This window comes from Cololabis saira, unplaced genomic scaffold (genome assembly GCF_033807715.1).
Source record: "Cololabis saira isolate AMF1-May2022 unplaced genomic scaffold, fColSai1.1 scf082, whole genome shotgun sequence".
Taxonomy (NCBI): Eukaryota; Metazoa; Chordata; class Actinopteri; order Beloniformes; family Belonidae; genus Cololabis; species Cololabis saira.
This window is the reverse complement of record NW_026906246.1, coordinates 84348-103926: the sequence shown is the minus strand read 5'-3', so window position 1 is coordinate 103926 and position 19579 is coordinate 84348. Positions and strand designations below refer to the sequence as shown.

The 19579-nt window shown below is 49.2% G+C and overlaps 18 non-coding genes and 2 pseudogenes across 18 annotated transcripts; all 20 read left to right on the top strand.

Moving 5' to 3' along the window:
- Positions 1-2505: 2505 nt before the first annotated feature.
- LOC133437307 (U2 spliceosomal RNA) lies at positions 2506-2684 on the top strand (annotated as a pseudogene).
- A 341-nt stretch (positions 2685-3025) lies between these two features.
- LOC133437416 (U5 spliceosomal RNA) lies at positions 3026-3141 on the top strand. Its single transcript, XR_009780859.1, has one exon. It is a non-coding gene; the product is annotated as a U5 spliceosomal RNA (small nuclear RNA).
- Positions 3142-8998: 5857 nt separating this feature from the next.
- Positions 8999-9175, top strand: LOC133437313 (U2 spliceosomal RNA; annotated as a pseudogene).
- A 341-nt stretch (positions 9176-9516) lies between these two features.
- Positions 9517-9632, top strand: LOC133437414 (U5 spliceosomal RNA). The gene has a single exon (XR_009780857.1). It is a non-coding gene; the product is annotated as a U5 spliceosomal RNA (small nuclear RNA).
- A 294-nt stretch (positions 9633-9926) lies between these two features.
- On the top strand, positions 9927-10117 carry LOC133437255 (U2 spliceosomal RNA). The gene has a single exon (XR_009780718.1). It is a non-coding gene; the product is annotated as a U2 spliceosomal RNA (small nuclear RNA).
- A 341-nt stretch (positions 10118-10458) lies between these two features.
- On the top strand, positions 10459-10574 carry LOC133437413 (U5 spliceosomal RNA). Its single transcript, XR_009780856.1, has one exon. It is a non-coding gene; the product is annotated as a U5 spliceosomal RNA (small nuclear RNA).
- A 294-nt stretch (positions 10575-10868) lies between these two features.
- LOC133437254 (U2 spliceosomal RNA) lies at positions 10869-11059 on the top strand. Its single transcript, XR_009780717.1, has one exon. It is a non-coding gene; the product is annotated as a U2 spliceosomal RNA (small nuclear RNA).
- Positions 11060-11400: 341 nt separating this feature from the next.
- On the top strand, positions 11401-11516 carry LOC133437412 (U5 spliceosomal RNA). The gene has a single exon (XR_009780855.1). It is a non-coding gene; the product is annotated as a U5 spliceosomal RNA (small nuclear RNA).
- A 302-nt stretch (positions 11517-11818) lies between these two features.
- On the top strand, positions 11819-12009 carry LOC133437300 (U2 spliceosomal RNA). Its single transcript, XR_009780761.1, has one exon. It is a non-coding gene; the product is annotated as a U2 spliceosomal RNA (small nuclear RNA).
- A 341-nt stretch (positions 12010-12350) lies between these two features.
- Positions 12351-12466, top strand: LOC133437411 (U5 spliceosomal RNA). Its single transcript, XR_009780854.1, has one exon. It is a non-coding gene; the product is annotated as a U5 spliceosomal RNA (small nuclear RNA).
- Positions 12467-12768: 302 nt separating this feature from the next.
- LOC133437253 (U2 spliceosomal RNA) lies at positions 12769-12959 on the top strand. Its single transcript, XR_009780716.1, has one exon. It is a non-coding gene; the product is annotated as a U2 spliceosomal RNA (small nuclear RNA).
- A 341-nt stretch (positions 12960-13300) lies between these two features.
- On the top strand, positions 13301-13416 carry LOC133437464 (U5 spliceosomal RNA). Its single transcript, XR_009780906.1, has one exon. It is a non-coding gene; the product is annotated as a U5 spliceosomal RNA (small nuclear RNA).
- A 302-nt stretch (positions 13417-13718) lies between these two features.
- On the top strand, positions 13719-13909 carry LOC133437251 (U2 spliceosomal RNA). Its single transcript, XR_009780714.1, has one exon. It is a non-coding gene; the product is annotated as a U2 spliceosomal RNA (small nuclear RNA).
- A 341-nt stretch (positions 13910-14250) lies between these two features.
- Positions 14251-14366, top strand: LOC133437410 (U5 spliceosomal RNA). The gene has a single exon (XR_009780853.1). It is a non-coding gene; the product is annotated as a U5 spliceosomal RNA (small nuclear RNA).
- A 294-nt stretch (positions 14367-14660) lies between these two features.
- Positions 14661-14851, top strand: LOC133437250 (U2 spliceosomal RNA). Its single transcript, XR_009780713.1, has one exon. It is a non-coding gene; the product is annotated as a U2 spliceosomal RNA (small nuclear RNA).
- Positions 14852-15192: 341 nt separating this feature from the next.
- LOC133437409 (U5 spliceosomal RNA) lies at positions 15193-15308 on the top strand. The gene has a single exon (XR_009780852.1). It is a non-coding gene; the product is annotated as a U5 spliceosomal RNA (small nuclear RNA).
- Positions 15309-15610: 302 nt separating this feature from the next.
- Positions 15611-15801, top strand: LOC133437249 (U2 spliceosomal RNA). The gene has a single exon (XR_009780712.1). It is a non-coding gene; the product is annotated as a U2 spliceosomal RNA (small nuclear RNA).
- Positions 15802-16142: 341 nt separating this feature from the next.
- LOC133437408 (U5 spliceosomal RNA) lies at positions 16143-16258 on the top strand. Its single transcript, XR_009780851.1, has one exon. It is a non-coding gene; the product is annotated as a U5 spliceosomal RNA (small nuclear RNA).
- Positions 16259-16560: 302 nt separating this feature from the next.
- Positions 16561-16751, top strand: LOC133437248 (U2 spliceosomal RNA). The gene has a single exon (XR_009780711.1). It is a non-coding gene; the product is annotated as a U2 spliceosomal RNA (small nuclear RNA).
- A 341-nt stretch (positions 16752-17092) lies between these two features.
- Positions 17093-17208, top strand: LOC133437407 (U5 spliceosomal RNA). The gene has a single exon (XR_009780850.1). It is a non-coding gene; the product is annotated as a U5 spliceosomal RNA (small nuclear RNA).
- Positions 17209-19579: the final 2371 nt, after the last annotated feature.

The following is a 19579-nucleotide window of genomic DNA, read 5'->3' as shown; positions in this document are numbered from 1 at the left end:
ATGCGGAGGCACCACAGTGTCCGATTCAACCTTAAGGTTGTGGATGGAAAGCTCCTGGAGATGTCGAGGTTAGACTTCTCCAGGAGACTTGTCCAGAAAGCCTTGGGTTTTAGCCCGGAACAGTTAAATTGCATTTTGACCCTACCCTTTAACAAAGGCTTTGACCTTAGTTTCCGTACTGCCATGCTACTAAAAGAGTTTTGGACACGCTTTGAAAATGTGAAACCCCAGTTTGATGCATTTGAAGTTGAGAAACTGACTGACAATACCTTGAAAACGGTTATTGTCAGAATGTTCAATGAAACTGTCAATGCAGATGACATTTGTTTATGGTTGGGGAGATATTGCACTGTTAAAAGCCAGGCTATCAAAGTGAGAGATGAAGATGGCATTTGGAACTGTGCCTGGAGGGTCCCCATCCAACAATGGCAAGACCCCCAGGGCTTTCAAGGCCTGAAACATCTGCCATCAGTGATAGTTCTGGGTAACAACAGGGGCTATATTCACTATCAGGGTCAGCCCAAGCTTTGCCGCAAGTGTGGCGAGCATGGGCATCTTGCAGAAGCGTGTAAGCAGGTAGTATGTGGGAAATGCAGAGAAATTGGGCACACCTTTGAGGAGTGCACCAATGGCAGAAAGTGCAATCTTTGTGGGGAGACAAACCACCTCTTCAGAGATTGCCCAAAATCTTTTGCCAACAAACTGAAAGCTGCGAAGGGAAAGGACGCAGAAAAGGACAAACAAAACGGACGAGAGGAACCGGTAATTGAGCTAATTGAAGAAGCTGGGCAGGAAAATTCAAATCTCCCGCCAAATCCTGTGATTGGAGGAGAGGGATCAGGTGAGGCGGGAGCAGGGGAGGGGCCTGCAACACTCACACCAATGGAGAGTTCCGAGGAAGATGATGTGATGCAGGCAGAGGGCGGAGCTAGTTCAGAATGTGGAGAAGTCCAACCACAGGATGATAGCGATGATGCCTCCCTCCCCGGGGCCCAGCAAACCAAGAGGCCTGCATCAGAATTGTCCTCTGATTCGCCAATTGTTTCAGAGAAGAGGGGAAAAGCTGGGATATCCTCAGACAATTCATTTGTGGAGGAGCCCAGAGTTTTCCCCCCCAATTCCCCAAATGAGGTCTCCTTTTTAACATTAGCTCTGCAATCAACCCCTAGGGACACAAAACTTAACTGTACCTTACAGCAGAGGCCAACGCCCAGAGTCCGAGTGGGGAATCGAGCTCGACCCCTGCACTTCTCACCCATAGAAGTGAAGGAGGAGCTCAATTCACATGAAATTGGATAACGATTCCTCTTACGTTTTTTTATAATGTGTTAAATGACAGTTTTAGTCTTTTAAAACTTCATACCTGTTGCTTTGTTTTTTTTTAAACTACACTTATGACACTCATTTTAACAATCAAGTTTAGAAATGGAAATCGACAGTTAGAGCCCAGAGTGTTACATATTTTATCTAACCACCGCTGTCTGACCTCGTTTGTGCAGGAGCGGAAACCAGTGTGTCCAGTGCGGCGGCTCACATTTGGTGAGCCCTCCATAGTTTGGCGCAATGTGGACTGTTCCACCCTCCCAAACAGACTCCGGGACCTGTCATCGATGATGGCTCATGAGATCCTCCCGGTCAGGTCGTTATGCACTCCCGAGGAATGTCGGCGATCTCCAACTGCCCCCGACAAGGTTGTAGCGCACCTGAGTCGGTGAGGCACCTGTTCTGGGAGTGCAGCGCTGCCGTAGACCAGTGGGCAATGGCCGGCTCCTTGTAATTCCCGTACTTACCAGCAAGGGAGGTCCTAACAGCACAGCTAGTGCTGTATGGGGTGAGCCAGAGGGTTAACCTGAAAGGAAAATACTTTGCCAAACAGTGGCTCGCCCTGACCGCCAGCAAAGACGCTATGTGGACCTCCAGGAACTTGCTGGTAAGAAAGCACAAGCAGATTCCCCCGTGGCTGTACTCCAGATGGCCGCAGCAATGGTCCAACTGGCCGGTGCTGCAGGCGGTAGGCCTAGGATACAGCCACAAAGAAGCATCGCCTCTGTGCCCATTCGGACGAAGGAGCCGGAGCAACACACAGAAAGGTCAAAGCAGCAACGGCCTGGCTCTCCGGGCGAGGCTGGTGGGAAGGAGCAGCAGGGGGGGATCCCCTCTGAGCACTGGGACAGGAACCCGAGAGAGCTACTGTTTGGGGCGGCGGAATGAGTCATCCTTGGTAGGGACTCACCCCGCTTCTGTACAACGAGGGAATTGGACACATTTTATTTAATGCACTCCTTTTTACTGAACATGGACATTGAACGCAGTCACTCACACTGGAACATAAGCCTTTTACACAAGGAAATGTTGATTTTATCCTTTTTACCATTTACAATTGTTTGAAAAACAGGTTTTAAGGTCACTAATTTATTAAATTGTTGCATGTAATAGTGATATGTAAGTTGTAAAATTGTAATGTTAATATTGGAAGCTTATGTTGTGATGATCCAATGATCCAGTATCAATAAATCTTTTCGAAAGAAAAATCTGTTCTTATCAGTTTAATATCTGATATGTCCTCTATATGAGGACAACATATTAAGCCGATTTTTGGCAGCGGGAGTTGAAAAAGGAGCTAGCTCCGTTCACTCCAAGCATCGCCCCGGTACTGCAGTGCCGCCGGGAATGGTGCACGCTTCGCTTTCTTTCTCTTGTAAAAAAATAATACAATAACGCAGTGGCTCAGCAGCTGAGGAGCGCCGAGCCTTGCCTCAGGCGGTGTTGTTCCTTGCAGCTTCAGCTTGAAGAAAAAGAAGAGGCGACGTCACAAACGTGTAATACGGCCCTGGTGGTGCCACCGACTGGCCGTCGTGAAGGGGGAGGAGCAAATCTCTGTCCTGCGCCTGAGGCCGGCCAGGCCTTCGATAATAGGACGATGTCAGGCCGAAGAGGCGTGGCCCCGGGGATCCGTAGAGCTCACCAGGAGTACAGTGACGCGGCTCACGTGCCTAGGCTGCCGCTCCCGTGCTCTTTTCCATACTTGCTCGTGTTTCTCTTCATAACGCACAAGTCTTTCGCCTTTTACTAAAGACTTCCGTGGAGAGTAACGTCAATGAGTTGACCATATTTTTGGGGGCTCGGTCTAACGGCCGAGCTTTTTTGAGACTGTACAAAAGAAAAAGCTGTGACCAAGAGGTCAGTCTGAGTTTGCCCACTGAAATCTCAGGGCAAGCTGATGTTGCTGTCTGTGTCTTGTTCTTCAGTTCTTTCCTTTCCTTTTTGTTATTTCATTTCCACTTCAACCATTTCCTCAGGTGAGCCTGCTACAGGTGCGTGTCAGAGGGCGGAGCTGCAAAGGGAGCCGGCCATCTAGGCGTTTGGGACAAAGGGAACCGACACAAGTGCACGCCGTGCCAGGAAGGTGCTGCGGTCAAGCAACACTTTGGAGTTATCGCTTCTCGGCCTTTTGGCTAAGACTGCGATCGCCTCCTGCCGTTAGTGGGAATCCTTGCCTGTTGTGGCATTGGTTTCTACTATCATTGGGGAGACTGTTTCTTTGTTCCTTATGTGAAGTGCTTCAACTGATTATAGTTGCTAGATCTTCACAGCCAGGAAATCACTGTCGTGGTGAAAGGTAAGTGTTTGTTCCATTCACTTATTGTATATTTTATTGTCTATTGTTTTAGGGCTTTTATTCTTTTTAAAGGTTTTAGTTCGTTTGAGCCTTTTCACAGGTGGTGCCTCCACCATGTCGGCTAGCCATGCCGGCATGCGGAGGCACCACAGTGTCCGATTCAACCTTAAGGTTGTGGATGGAAAGCTCCTGGAGATGTCGAGGTTAGACTTCTCCAGGAGACTTGTCCAGAAAGCCTTGGGTTTTACCCCGGAGCAGTTAAATTGCATTTTGACCCTACCCTTTAACAAAGGCTTTGACCTTAGTTTCCGTACTGCCATGCTACTAAAAGAGTTTTGGACACGCTTTGAAAATGTGAAACCCCAGTTTGATGCATTTGAAGTTGAGAAACTGACTGACAATACCTTGAAAACGGCTATTGTCAGAATGTTCAATGAAACTGTCAATGCAGATGACATTTGTTTATGGCTGGGGAGATATTGCACTGTTAAAAGCCAGGCTATCAAAGTGAGAGATGAGGATGGCATTTGGAACTGTGCCTGGAGGGTCCCCATCCAACAATGGCAAGACCCCCAGGGCTTTCAAGGCCTGAAACATCTGCCATCAGTGATAGTTCTGGGGAACAACAGGGGCTATATTTATTACCAGGGTCAGCCCAAGCTTTGCCGCAAGTGTGGCGAGCATGGGCATCTTGCAGAAGCGTGTAAGCAGGTAGTATGTGGGAAATGCAGAGAAATTGGGCACACCTTTGAGGAGTGCACCAATGGCAGAAAGTGCAATCTTTGTGGGGAGACAAACCACCTCTTCAGAGATTGCCCAAAATCTTTTGCCAACAAACTGAAGGCTGCGAAGGGAAAGGACACAGAAAAGGACAAACAAAATGGACGAGAGGAACCGGTAATTGAGCTAATTGAAGAAGCTGGGCAGGAAAATTCAAATCTCCCGCCAAATCCTGTGATTGGAGGAGAGGGATCAGGTGAGGCGGGAGCAGGGGAGGGGCCTGCAACACTCACACCAATGGAGAGTTCCGAGGAAGATGAGGTGATGCAGGCAGAGGGCGGAGCTAGTTCAGAATGTGGAGAAGTCCAACCACAGGATGATAGCGATGATGCCCCCCTCCCCGGGGCCCAGCAAACCAAGAGGCCTGCATCAGAATTGTCCTCTGATTCGCCAATTGTTTCAGAGAAGAGGGGAAAAGCTGGGATATCCTCAGACAATTCTTCTGTGGAGGAACCCAGAGTTTTCCCCCCCAATTCCCCAAATGAGGTCTCTTTTTTAACATTAGCTCTGCAATCAACCCCTAGGGACACAAAGCTTAACTGTACCTTACAGCAGAGGCCAACGCCCAGAGTCCGAGCGGGGAATCGAGCTCGACCCCTTCACTTCTCACCCATAGAAGTGAAAGCGGAGCTCAATTCACATGAAATTGGATAACGATTCCTCATTTTATCTTATTTAATGTTTTAAATCACGCTTTTAGCCTTTTTAAACTTTCATACCTGATGTTTTTTCTCCTTTTAACCATACTCATGACACTCACCTTCTCAACTATTAATGTTAGAAGTGTGAAGTCGAGAGTTAGAGCCCAGAATGTCTTGTCCTTTCTTAATGCTTTTGAGTCGGATGTGTTTTTATTACAGGAATGTGGCCTACCGTTTTTAAAACAATACAAGCAGTGGGAGGAGATGTGGCCACGGGCATCAATATGGAGTGGATCCAATCAGAATAAGAATGATGGAGTGGCCATTTTAATCAAAAACCCTCATGTTCTGGTGAAGGGCAGCACTGTGGTGAGAGACGGTCGGGCAATTTTAGCACAACTGACTTTTATGGGACAAGATTTTAAACTCTTAAATATTTATGGTTTTAACGAAAGAAATGACCGGTATGATATTTTAGAGGACTTGCAGTCCCACATGTTGGGTAGAACACCTTTAGTGGTGGGAGGAGATTTTAATTGCATTTTAAATAGGAGAGACAGAAAAGGCGCAGGGGAAGATTTTAAAGTGGATAAAACATCGGTTTTATTACAGGGCATATGCAAGGATTTTAAACTTCAGGACTGTTTTAAAACCATGCATCCCAGAGAGGAGGGCTTCACCTGGTTCAGTGGTGATGGCACCAGAGCCTCTCGCATTGATTATATTTTTACACGGGATTGCCCACCGACCGATGCTAGATTGACCCCTGTTTTCTTTTCTGATCACTTGATGCTATCCTGCACCCTACCACTCTCCCCGGGTGTGACATCAGGAAGAGGTCTGTGGAAGCTCAACTGCTCCCTTTTAGAACAAGAAGATTTGGTTAGTCAGTATAGGGAGCAGTACCGCGAGTGGCAGACCCTTCAAGACTTTTACGATACACGTGCACACTGGTGGGAAATGGTGAAGGGAAGGACCCAGACTTTTTTTAGACAGGCAGGAAAGAAAAAAAAGAATAAGGAAAATAGACGCATGATGGGACTGCAGAAACGATTACAGCGTTATTTTAAACTGAACCAACACGGCATAGTTTTTACTGAGGAGATTAAACAAATAAAAGCAGAGATGTCAGTTTTAGCAGAAATTAAAAGTAAGGGCATCATTTTAAGAAGTAAGGAACGGGAAATTGAGGAAGGGGAAAAGTGCACAAGGTACTTTTTTAGGAAAATTATAAATAAGGGGGGGACTATTTTAAAACTAAAAAAGGAAAATGGATGCACAAGTGGAAACACAGAAGACATAAAAGAGGTTGTTGAAAACTTTTACACACACCTCTACCAAGAAAAAAATATCCACATAGACACCATGACGGAAGTTTTAAATTCCATTAAAAGCAGGGTAAAGGAAAATGTGCTTTTAACTCAAGACTTTAGTGTCTCAGAGTTAAATAAATGTCTGGCAAGCTTTAAGAGAGGGAAGTCCCCAGGACAGGATGGACTTCCTCTTGAATTTTACTTGACTTTTTGGGACATTTTAGCACCTGATTTACTTGCTGTTTTTATGGAATTTGAGCAACTTGACCGACTCCCCGACAGTTTTAGAATAGGGATAGTGACTCTTCTTCACAAAAACAAGGACAAAACTGACTTGAAGAATTGGAGACCTATCACACTTTTAAATCTTGACTGTAAACTTTTTAGTAAACTTTTAGCCTCACGTCTGTCTTTGTTTTTAGAAGATGTGATTCACCCGGATCAAGCCTGTGCCATCCCGGGGAGGAAGATAACCGACAGCCTCGTACTGATCCGAGATACCATCTGTTATGCGAGAGACAGAAACATCAGGCTGGTAGTCTTAAATTTAGACTTTGAGAAAGCCTTTGATCGGGTCTCGCACCAGTACCTATTCCAGGTACTGCAAAAAATGGGGTTCCCAGAAAGGTTTGTAGCTTGGGTGGGAATGCTGTACCGGGGTATTACCAGCAAATTTGTTGTTAACGGGCATCTGACAAAAGCAGTCAACATTAACTGCGGTGTCCGTCAGGGTTGTCCGTTATCTGCCCTCCTCTGTTACCTGTATCGAACCACTGGCACAGATCTTGAGAAGGGACCAATGGATCAATGGACTGAGAATCCCGGGGAGTGGAGGTCTCGTGACAAAATGTATTTTATACATGGACGACGTGAATATTTTATGTACTGACCTTTTATCTGTCAACAGGACGCTGGACTTGACTGACTGGTTTGGACGGGCATCTGGGTCAAAATTGAACCGACATAAGACCCAAACCCAGTTCTATGGACCATGGACAGCAACAGAGACAACTGGACTCCCCTTGACTATTACCCAGACTGACCAAAAAATACTGGGGATCAAATTTGATAGGGAAGGGGGGGGGACATCCAATTGGCCAGACGTAGTAGGGAAAGTGAGACAGAGACTAGGATACTGGGGACTTAGAGGACTGACCATGGAAGGAAAGGTTTTAATCATCAAGGCAGTGATTATACCTTTGTTTTTACTTGTCAGCTCTGTTTTTATCCCACCCAGGAGGGTACTTTTAGATCTAGAACGAGCCATCTTTTATTTTCTGTGGGGCTCAAAGTGGGAGAGACTGAGGAGAGCCATAATGGTGAAACCCAAAGAGAAAGGAGGAAAAGGAGTGCCTGACCTCTACCTGTTTTTGGGAAGCAGATATGCAACAATGCATGTCGCGTCTGCTGTTGGCCCATCCGGAAATCCCAAGACGACAGCAATGATACGTTTCTGGATGGGCTCTTATCTGAGAAGACTGAAAATCTTACCCACGGATCTGAAAGTACCTGTGTCTTTTAACCTACCACCAGCCTATTCTTTTATACAGACATTTTTAAAGCATTTTGATTTGGAGACACAGGAGTTGCGTATTTTAACCAATCACCGTTGTCTGATCTCGATTGTGCAGGAGCGGGAGCCAGTGTGTCCAGTGCGGCGGCTCGCATTCGGCGAGCCCTCCACAGTTTGGCGCCATGTGAACCATTCCGCCCTCCCAAACAGACTCCGGGACCTGTCATGGATGGTGGCTCATGAGATCCTCCCGGTCAGGTCCGTCATGCACTCCCGAGGAATGTCGGCGATCTCTACCTGCCCCCGACAAGGTTGCGGTGCACCTGAGTCGGTGAGGCATCTCTTCTGGGAGTGCAGCGCTGCCGTAGACCAGTGGGCAATGGCCGGCTCCTTGCAATTCCCGTACTTACCAGCAAGGGAGGTCCTAACAGCACAGCTAGTGCTGTATGGGGTGAGCCAGAGGGCGAGCCTGAAAGGAAGGGATTTTGCCAAGCAGTGGCTCGCCCTGACCGCCATCAAAGACGCTATGTGGACCTCCAGGAACTTGCTGGTAAGAAAGCACAAGCAGATTCCCCCCGCGGCTGTACTCCGGATGGCTGCAGCAACGGTCCAACTGGCCGGGGCTGCAGGCGGCGGGCCTGGGATACAGCCGCGGGGAAGTATCGCCTCTGTGCCCTTTCGGACGAAGGAGCCGGAGCCACACACAGAAAGGTCAAAGCAGCAGCGGCCTGGCTCTCCGGGCGAGGCTGGTGGGAAGGAGCAGCAGGGGGGGATCCCCTCTGAGCACTGACAGGAACCCGAGAGAGCTACTGTTTGGGTCGACGAAATGAGTCATCATTGGTAGGGACTCACCCCGCTTCTGTACAATGAAGGGATTGGACAAGTTTTTATCTAACGCACTCTTGAAAGACTAAACATGGACATTGAACGTAGTCACTCACACTGGACCATAAGCCTTTTACCTAAGGAAATGTGGATTTTATCGTTTTTACCTATTACAATTGTTTAGAAAACAGGTTTTAAGGTTGCTTATTTATTTCATTGTTGCATGTAATGGTGATATGTATGTTGTAAAAGTGTAATGTGAAATTTGGAAGCTTATGTTGAGATGATCCAATGATCCAGTGTCAATAAATCTTTTCGAAAGAAAAAAAAATCTGTTCTTATCAGTTTAATATCTGATATGTCCTCTATATGAGGACAACATATTAAGCCGATTTTTGGCAGCGGGAGTTGAAAAAGGAGCTAGCTCCGTTCACTCCAAGCATCGCCCCGGTACTGCAGTGCCGCCGGGAATGGTGCACGCTTCGCTTTCTTTCTCTTGTAAAAAAATAATAAAGTAACGCAGTGGCTCAGCAGCTGAGGAGCACCGAGCCTTGCCTCAGGCGGTGTTGTTCCTTGCAGCTTCAGCTTGAAGAAAAAGAAGAGGCGACGTCGCAAACGTGCAATACGGCCCTGGTGGTGCCACCGACTGACCGTCGTGAAGGGGGAGGAGCAAATCTCTGTCCTGCGCCTGAGGCCGGCCAGGCCTTCGATAATAGGACGATGTCAGGCCGAAGAGGCGTGGCCCCGGGGATCCGTAGAGCTCACCAGGAGTACAGTGACGCGGCTCACGTGCCTAGGCTGCCGCTCCCGTGCACTTTTCCGTACTTGCTCGTGTTTCTCTTCATAACGCACAAGTCTTTCGCCTTTTACTAAAGACTTCCGTGGAGAGTAACGTCAATGAGTTGACCATATTTTTGGGGGCTCGGTCTAACGGCCGAGCTTTTTTGAGACTGTGCAAAAGAAAAAGCTGTGACCGAGAGGTCAGTCTGAGTTTGCCCACTGAAATCTCAGGGCAAGCTGATGTTGCTGTCTGTGTCTTGTTCTTCAGTTCTTTCCTTTCCCTTTTGTTATTTCATTTCCACTTCAACCATTTCCTCAGGTGAGCCTGCTACAGGTGCGTGTCAGAGGGCGGAGCTGCAAAGGGAGCCGGCCATCTAGGCGTTTGGGACAAAGGGAACCGACACAAGTGCACGCCGTGCCAGGAAGGTGCTGCGGTCAAGCAACACTTTGGAGTTATCGCTTCTCGGCCTTTTGGCTAAGATCAAGTGTAGTATCTGTTCTTATCAGTTTAATATCTGATATGTCCTCTATATGAGGACAACATATTAAGCCGATTTTTGGCAGCGGGAGTTGAAAAAGGAGCTAGCTCCGTTCACTCCAAGCATCGCCCCGGTACTGCAGTGCCGCCGGGAATGGTGCACGCTTCGCTTTCTTTCTCTTGTAAAAAAATAATACAATAACGCAGTGGCTCAGCAGCTGAGGAGCGCCGAGCCTTGCCTCAGGCGGTGTTGTTCCTTGCAGCTTCAGCTTGAAGAAAAAGAAGAGGCGACGTCGCAAACGTGCAATACGGCCCTGGTGGTGCCACCGACTGACCGTCGTGAAGGGGGAGGAGCAAATCTCTGTCCTGCGCCTGAGGCCGGCCAGGCCTTCGATAATAGGACGATGTCAGGCCGAAGAGGCGTGGCCCCGGGGATCCGTAGAGCTCACCAGGAGTACAGTGACGCGGCTCACGTGCCTAGGCTGCCGCTCCCGTGCACTTTTCCGTACTTGCTCGTGTTTCTCTTCATAACGCACAAGTCTTTCGCCTTTTACTAAAGACTTCCGTGGAGAGTAACGTCAATGAGTTGACCATATTTTTGGGGGCTCGGTCTAACGGCCGAGCTTTTTTGAGACTGTGCAAAAGAAAAAGCTGTGACCGAGAGGTCAGTCTGAGTTTGCCCACTGAAATCTCAGGGCAAGCTGATGTTGCTGTCTGTGTCTTGTTCTTCAGTTCTTTCCTTTCCCTTTTGTTATTTCATTTCCACTTCAACCATTTCCTCAGGTGAGCCTGCTACAGGTGCGTGTCAGAGGGCGGAGCTGCAAAGGGAGCCGGCCATCTAGGCGTTTGGGACAAAGGGAACCGACACAAGTGCACGCCGTGCCAGGAAGGTGCTGCGGTCAAGCAACACTTTGGAGTTATCGCTTCTCGGCCTTTTGGCTAAGATCAAGTGTAGTATCTGTTCTTATCAGTTTAATATCTGATATGTCCTCTATATGAGGACAACATATTAAGCCGATTTTTGGCAGCGGGAGTTGAAAAAGGAGCTAGCTCCGTTCACTCCAAGCATCGCCCCGGTACTGCAGTGCCGCCGGGAATGGTGCACGCTTCGCTTTCTTTCTCTTGTAAAAAAATAATACAATAACGCAGTGGCTCAGCAGCTGAGGAGCGCCGAGCCTTGCCTCAGGCGGTGTTGTTCCTTGCAGCTTCAGCTTGAAGAAAAAGAAGAGGCGACGTCGCAAACGTGCAATACGGCCCTGGTGGTGCCACCGACTGACCGTCGTGAAGGGGGAGGAGCAAATCTCTGTCCTGCGCCTGAGGCCGGCCAGGCCTTCGATAATAGGACGATGTCAGGCCGAAGAGGCGTGGCCCCGGGGATCCGTAGAGCTCACCAGGAGTACAGTGACGCGGCTCACGTGCCTAGGCTGCCGCTCCCGTGCACTTTTCCGTACTTGCTCGTGTTTCTCTTCATAACGCACAAGTCTTTCGCCTTTTACTAAAGACTTCCGTGGAGAGTAACGTCAATGAGTTGACCATATTTTTGGGGGCTCGGTCTAACGGCCGAGCTTTTTTGAGACTGTACAAAAGAAAAAGCTGTGACCAAGAGGTCAGTCTGAGTTTGCCCACTGAAATCTCAGGGCAAGCTGATGTTGCGATGTTGCTGTCTGTGTCTTGTTCTTCAGTTCTTTCCTTTCCTTTTTGTTATTTCATTTCCACTTCAACCATTTCCTCAGGTGAGCCTGCTACAGGTGCGTGTCAGAGGGCGGAGCTGCAAAGGGAGCCGGCCATCTAGGCGTTTGGGACAAAGGGAACCGACACAAGTGCACGCCGTGCCAGGAAGGTGCTGCGGTCAAGCAACACTTTGGAGTTATCGCTTCTCGGCCTTTTGGCTAAGATCAAGTGTAGTATCTGTTCTTATCAGTTTAATATCTGATATGTCCTCTATATGAGGACAACATATTAAGCCGATTTTTGGCAGCGGGAGTTGAAAAAGGAGCTAGCTCCGTTCATTCCAAGCATCGCCCCGGTACTGCAGTGCCGCCGGGAATGGTGCACGCTTCGCTTTCTTTCTCTTGTAAAAAAATAATACAATAACGCAGTGGCTCAGCAGCTGAGGAGCGCCGAGCCTTGCCTCAGGCGGTGTTGTTCCTTGCAGCTTCAGCTTGAAGAAAAAGAAGAGGCGACGTCGCAAACGTGCAATACGGCCCTGGTGGTGCCACCGACTGACCGTCGTGAAGGGGGAGGAGCAAATCTCTGTCCTGCGCCTGAGGCCGGCCAGGCCTTCGATAATAGGACGATGTCAGGCCGAAGAGGCGTGGCCCCGGGGATCCGTAGAGCTCACCAGGAGTACAGTGACGCGGCTCACGTGCCTAGGCTGCCGCTCCCGTGCACTTTTCCGTACTTGCTCGTGTTTCTCTTCATAACGCACAAGTCTTTCGCCTTTTACTAAAGACTTCCGTGGAGAGTAACGTCAATGAGTTGACCATATTTTTGGGGGCTCGGTCTAACGGCCGAGCTTTTTTGAGACTGTACAAAAGAAAAAGCTGTGACCAAGAGGTCAGTCTGAGTTTGCCCACTGAAATCTCAGGGCAAGCTGATGTTGCGATGTTGCTGTCTGTGTCTTGTTCTTCAGTTCTTTCCTTTCCCTTTTGTTATTTCATTTCCACTTCAACCATTTCCTCAGGTGAGCCTGCTACAGGTGCGTGTCAGAGGGCGGAGCTGCAAAGGGAGCCGGCCATCTAGGCGTTTGGGACAAAGGGAACCGACACAAGTGCACGCCGTGCCAGGAAGGTGCTGCGGTCAAGCAACACTTTGGAGTTATCGCTTCTCGGCCTTTTGGCTAAGATCAAGTGTAGTATCTGTTCTTATCAGTTTAATATCTGATATGTCCTCTATATGAGGACAACATATTAAGCCGATTTTTGGCAGCGGGAGTTGAAAAAGGAGCTAGCTCCGTTCACTCCAAGCATCGCCCCGGTACTGCAGTGCCGCCGGGAATGGTGCACGCTTCGCTTTCTTTCTCTTGTAAAAAAATAATACAATAACGCAGTGGCTCAGCAGCTGAGGAGCGCCGAGCCTTGCCTCAGGCGGTGTTGTTCCTTGCAGCTTCAGCTTGAAGAAAAAGAAGAGGCGACGTCACAAACGTGTAATACGGCCCTGGTGGTGCCACCGACTGGCCGTCGTGAAGGGGGAGGAGCAAATCTCTGTCCTGCGCCTGAGGCCGGCCAGGCCTTCGATAATAGGACGATGTCAGGCCGAAGAGGCGTGGCCCCGGGGATCCGTAGAGCTCACCAGGAGTACAGTGACGCGGCTCACGTGCCTAGGCTGCCGCTCCCGTGCTCTTTTCCATACTTGCTCGTATTTCTCTTCATAACGCACAAGTCTTTCGCCTTTTACTAAAGACTTCCGTGGAGAGTAACGTCAATGAGTTGACCATATTTTTGGGGGCTCGGTCTAACGGCCGAGCTTTTTTGAGACTGTACAAAAGAAAAAGCTGTGACCAAGAGGTCAGTCTGAGTTTGCCCACTGAAATCTCAGGGCAAGCTGATGTTGCGATGTTGCTGTCTGTGTCTTGTTCTTCAGTTCTTTCCTTTCCTTTTTGTTATTTCATTTCCACTTCAACCATTTCCTCAGGTGAGCCTGCTACAGGTGCGTGTCAGAGGGCGGAGGTGCAAAGGGAGCCGGCCATCTAGGCGTTTGGGACAAAGGCAACCCACACAAGTGCACGCCGTGCCAGGAAGGTGCTGCGGTCGAGCAACACTTTGGAGTTATCGCTTCTCGGCCTTTTGGCTAAGATCAAGTGTAGTATCTGTTCTTATCAGTTTAATATCTGATATGTCCTCTATATGAGGACAACATATTAAGCCGATTTTTGGCAGCGGGAGTTGAAAAAGGAGCTAGCTCCGTTCACTCCAAGCATCGCCCCGGTACTGCAGTGCCGCCGGGAATGGTGCACGCTTCGCTTTCTTTCTCTTGTAAAAAAATAATACAATAACGCAGTGGCTCAGCAGCTGAGGAGCGCCGAGCCTTGCCTCAGGCGGTGTTGTTCCTTGCAGCTTCAGCTTGAAGAAAAAGAAGAGGCGACGTCACAAACGTGTAATACGGCCCTGGTGGTGCCACCGACTGGCCGTCGTGAAGGGGGAGGAGCAAATCTCTGTCCTGCGCCTGAGGCCGGCCAGGCCTTCGATAATAGGACGATGTCAGGCCGAAGAGGCGTGGCCCCGGGGATCCGTAGAGCTCACCAGGAGTACAGTGACGCGGCTCACGTGCCTAGGCTGCCGCTCCCGTGCTCTTTTCCATACTTGCTCGTGTTTCTCTTCATAACGCACAAGTCTTTCGCCTTTTACTAAAGACTTCCGTGGAGAGTAACGTCAATGAGTTGACCATATTTTTGGGGGCTCGGTCTAACGGCCGAGCTTTTTTGAGACTGTACAAAAGAAAAAGCTGTGACCAAGAGGTCAGTCTGAGTTTGCCCACTGAAATCTCAGGGCAAGCTGATGTTGCTGTCTGTGTCTTGTTCTTCAGTTCTTTCCTTTCCCTTTTGTTATTTCATTTCCACTTCAACCATTTCCTCAGGTGAGCCTGCTACAGGTGCGTGTCAGAGGGCGGAGCTGCAAAGGGAGCCGGCCATCTAGGCGTTTGGGACAAAGGGAACCGACACAAGTGCACGCCGTGCCAGGAAGGTGCTGCGGTCAAGCAACACTTTGGAGTTATCGCTTCTCGGCCTTTTGGCTAAGATCAAGTGTAGTATCTGTTCTTATCAGTTTAATATCTGATATGTCCTCTATATGAGGACAACATATTAAGCCGATTTTTGGCAGCGGGAGTTGAAAAAGGAGCTAGCTCCGTTCACTCCAAGCATCGCCCCGGTACTGCAGTGCCGCCGGGAATGGTGCACGCTTCGCTTTCTTTCTCTTGTAAAAAAATAATACAATAACGCAGTGGCTCAGCAGCTGAGGAGCGCCGAGCCTTGCCTCAGGCGGTGTTGTTCCTTGCAGCTTCAGCTTGAAGAAAAAGAAGAGGCGACGTCGCAAACGTGCAATACGGCCCTGGTGGTGCCACCGACTGACCGTCGTGAAGGGGGAGGAGCAAATCTCTGTCCTGCGCCTGAGGCCGGCCAGGCCTTCGATAATAGGACGATGTCAGGCCGAAGAGGCGTGGCCCCGGGGATCCGTAGAGCTCACCAGGAGTACAGTGACGCGGCTCACGTGCCTAGGCTGCCGCTCCCGTGCACTTTTCCGTACTTGCTCGTGTTTCTCTTCATAACGCACAAGTCTTTCGCCTTTTACTAAAGACTTCCGTGGAGAGTAACGTCAATGAGTTGACCATATTTTTGGGGGCTCGGTCTAACGGCCGAGCTTTTTTGAGACTGTACAAAAGAAAAAGCTGTGACCAAGAGGTCAGTCTGAGTTTGCCCACTGAAATCTCAGGGCAAGCTGATGTTGCGATGTTGCTGTCTGTGTCTTGTTCTTCAGTTCTTTCCTTTCCTTTTTGTTATTTCATTTCCACTTCAACCATTTCCTCAGGTGAGCCTGCTACAGGTGCGTGTCAGAGGGCGGAGCTGCAAAGGGAGCCGGCCATCTAGGCGTTTGGGACAAAGGGAACCGACACAAGTGCACGCCGTGCCAGGAAGGTGCTGCGGTCAAGCAACACTTTGGAGTTATCGCTTCTCGGCCTTTTGGCTAAGATCAAGTGTAGTATCTGTTCTTATCAGTTTAATATCTGATATGTCCTCTATATGAGGACAACATATTAAGCCGATTTTTGGCAGCGGGAGTTGAAAAAGGAGCTAGCTCCGTTCACTCCAAGCATCGCCCCGGTACTGCAGTGCCGCCGGGAATGGTGCACGCTTCGCTTTCTTTCTCTTGTAAAAAAATAATACAATAACGCAGTGGCTCAGCAGCTGAGGAGCGCCGAGCCTTGCCTCAGGCGGTGTTGTTCCTTGCAGCTTCAGCTTGAAGAAAAAGAAGAGGCGACGTCGCAAACGTGCAATACGGCCCTGGTGGTGCCACCGACTGACCGTCGTGAAGGGGGAGGAGCAAATCTCTGTCCTGCGCCTGAGGCCGGCCAGGCCTTCGATAATAGGACGATGTCAGGCCGAAGAGGCGTGGCCCCGGGGATCCGTAGAGCTCACCAGGAGTACAGTGACGCGGCTCACGTGCCTAGGCTGCCGCTCCCGTGCACTTTTCCGTACTTGCTCGTGTTTCTCTTCATAACGCACAAGTCTTTCGCCTTTTACTAAAGACTTCCGTGGAGAGTAACGTCAATGAGTTGACCATATTTTTGGGGGCTCGGTCTAACGGCCGAGCTTTTTTGAGACTGTACAAAAGAAAAAGCTGTGACCAAGAGGTCAGTCTGAGTTTGCCCACTGAAATCTCAGGGCAAGCTGATGTTGCGATGTTGCTGTCTGTGTCTTGTTCTTCAGTTCTTTCCTTTCCCTTTTGTTATTTCATTTCCACTTCAACCATTTCCTCAGGTGAGCCTGCTACAGGTGCGTGTCAGAGGGCGGAGCTGCAAAGGGAGCCGGCAATCTAGGCGTTTGGGACAAAGGGAACCGACACAAGTGCACGCCGTGCCAGGAAGGTGCTGCGGTCAAGCAACACTTTGGAGTTATCGCTTCTCGGCCTTTTGGCTAAGATCAAGTGTAGTATCTGTTCTTATCAGTTTAATATCTGATATGTCCTCTATATGAGGACAACATATTAAGCCGATTTTTGGCAGCGGGAGTTGAAAAAGGAGCTAGCTCCGTTCACTCCAAGCATCGCCCCGGTACTGCAGTGCCGCCGGGAATGGTGCACGCTTCGCTTTCTTTCTCTTGTAAAAAAATAATACAATAACGCAGTGGCTCAGCAGCTGAGGAGCGCCGAGCCTTGCCTCAGGCGGTGTTGTTCCTTGCAGCTTCAGCTTGAAGAAAAAGAAGAGGCGACGTCACAAACGTGTAATACGGCCCTGGTGGTGCCACCGACTGGCCGTCGTGAAGGGGGAGGAGCAAATCTCTGTCCTGCGCCTGAGGCCGGCCAGGCCTTCGATAATAGGACGATGTCAGGCCGAAGAGGCGTGGCCCCGGGGATCCGTAGAGCTCACCAGGAGTACAGTGACGCGGCTCACGTGCCTAGGCTGCCGCTCCCGTGCTCTTTTCCATACTTGCTCGTGTTTCTCTTCATAACGCACAAGTCTTTCGCCTTTTACTAAAGACTTCCGTGGAGAGTAACGTCAATGAGTTGACCATATTTTTGGGGGCTCGGTCTAACGGCCGAGCTTTTTTGAGACTGTACAAAAGAAAAAGCTGTGACCAAGAGGTCAGTCTGAGTTTGCCCACTGAAATCTCAGGGCAAGCTGATGTTGCGATGTTGCTGTCTGTGTCTTGTTCTTCAGTTCTTTCCTTTCCTTTTTGTTATTTCATTTCCACTTCAACCATTTCCTCAGGTGAGCCTGCTACAGGTGCGTGTCAGAGGGCGGAGGTGCAAAGGGAGCCGGCCATCTAGGCGTTTGGGACAAAGGCAACCCACACAAGTGCACGCCGTGCCAGGAAGGTGCTGCGGTCGAGCAACACTTTGGAGTTATCGCTTCTCGGCCTTTTGGCTAAGACTGCGATCGCCTCCTGCTGTTAGTGGGAATCCTTGCCTGTTGTGGCATTGGTTCCTTCTTTCTTTGGGGAGACTATTCTCTTTTTTTTTCCTTATGTGAAGTGCTTCAACTGAGTATAGTTGCTAGATCTTCACAGCCAGGAAATCATTGTCGTGATGTAAGGTAAGTTTTTCTTCCTTCACTTATTGCATATTTTATTGTCTATTTGTTTTAGGGCTTTTATTCCTTTTAACAGTTTTAGTTCGTTTGAGCCTTTTCACAGGTGGTGCCTCCACCATGTCGGCTAGCCATGCCGGCATGCGGAGGCACCACAGTGTCCGATTCAACCTTAAGGTTGTGGATGGAAAGCTCCTGGAGATGTCGAGGTTAGACTTCTCCAGGAGACTTGTCCAGAAAGCCTTGGGTTTTAGCCCGGAACAGTTAAATTGCATTTTGACCCTACCCTTTAACAAAGGCTTTGACCTTAGTTTCCGTACTGCCATGCTACTAAAAGAGTTTTGGACACGCTTTGAAAATGTGAAACCCCAGTTTGATGCATTTGAAGTTGAGAAACTGACTGACAATACCTTGAAAACGGTTATTGTCAGAATGTTCAATGAAACTGTCAATGCAGATGACATTTGTTTATGGTTGGGGAGATATTGCACTGTTAAAAGCCAGGCTATCAAAGTGAGAGATGAAGATGGCATTTGGAACTGTGCCTGGAGGGTCCCCATCCAACAATGGCAAGACCCCCAGGGCTTTCAAGGCCTGAAACATCTGCCATCAGTGATAGTTCTGGGTAACAACAGGGGCTATATTCACTATCAGGGTCAGCCCAAGCTTTGCCGCAAGTGTGGCGAGCATGGGCATCTTGCAGAAGCGTGAAAGCAGGTAGTATGTGGGAAATGCAGAGAAATTGGGCACACCTTTGAGGAGTGCACCAATGGCAGAAAGTGCAATCTTTGTGGGGAGACAAACCACCTCTTCAGAGATTGCCCAAAATCTTTTGCCAACAAACTGAAAGCTGCGAAGGGAAAGGACGCAGAAAAGGACAAACAAAACGGACGAGAGGAACCGGTAATTGAGCTAATTGAAGAAGCTGGGCAGGAAAATTCAAATCTCCCGCCAAATCCTGTGATTGGAGGAGAGGGATCAGGTGAGGCGGGAGCAGGGGAGGGGCCTGCAACACTCACACCAATGGAGAGTTCCGAGGAAGATGATGTGATGCAGGCAGAGGGCGGAGCTAGTTCAGAATGTGGAGAAGTCCAACCACAGGATGATAGCGATGATGCCTCCCTCCCCGGGGCCCAGCAAACCAAGAGGCCTGCATCAGAATTGTCCTCTGATTCGCCAATTGTTTCAGAGAAGAGGGGAAAAGCTGGGATATCCTCAGACAATTCATTTGTGGAGGAGCCCAGAGTTTTCCCCCCCAATTCCCCAAATGAGGTCTCCTTTTTAACATTAGCTCTGCAATCAACCCCTAGGGACACAAAACTTAACTGTACCTTACAGCAGAGGCCAACGCCCAGAGTCCGAGTGGGGAATCGAGCTCGACCCCTGCACTTCTCACCCATAGAAGTGAAGGAGGAGCTCAATTCACATGAAATTGGATAACGATTCCTCTTACGTTTTTTTATAATGTGTTAAATGACAGTTTTAGTCTTTTAAAACTTCATACCTGTTGCTTTGTTTTTTTTTAAACTACACTTATGACACTCATTTTAACAATCAAGTTTAGAAATGGAAATCGACAGTTAGAGCCCAGAGTGTTACATATTTTATCTAACCACCGCTGTCTGACCTCGTTTGTGCAGGAGCGGAAACCAGTGTGTCCAGTGCGGCGGCTCACATTTGGTGAGCCCTCCATAGTTTGGCGCAATGTGGACTGTTCCACCCTCCCAAACAGACTCCGGGACCTGTCATCGATGATGGCTCATGAGATCCTCCCGGTCAGGTCGTTATGCACTCCCGAGGAATGTCGGCGATCTCCAACTGCCCCCGACAAGGTTGTAGCGCACCTGAGTCGGTGAGGCACCTGTTCTGGGAGTGCAGCGCTGCCGT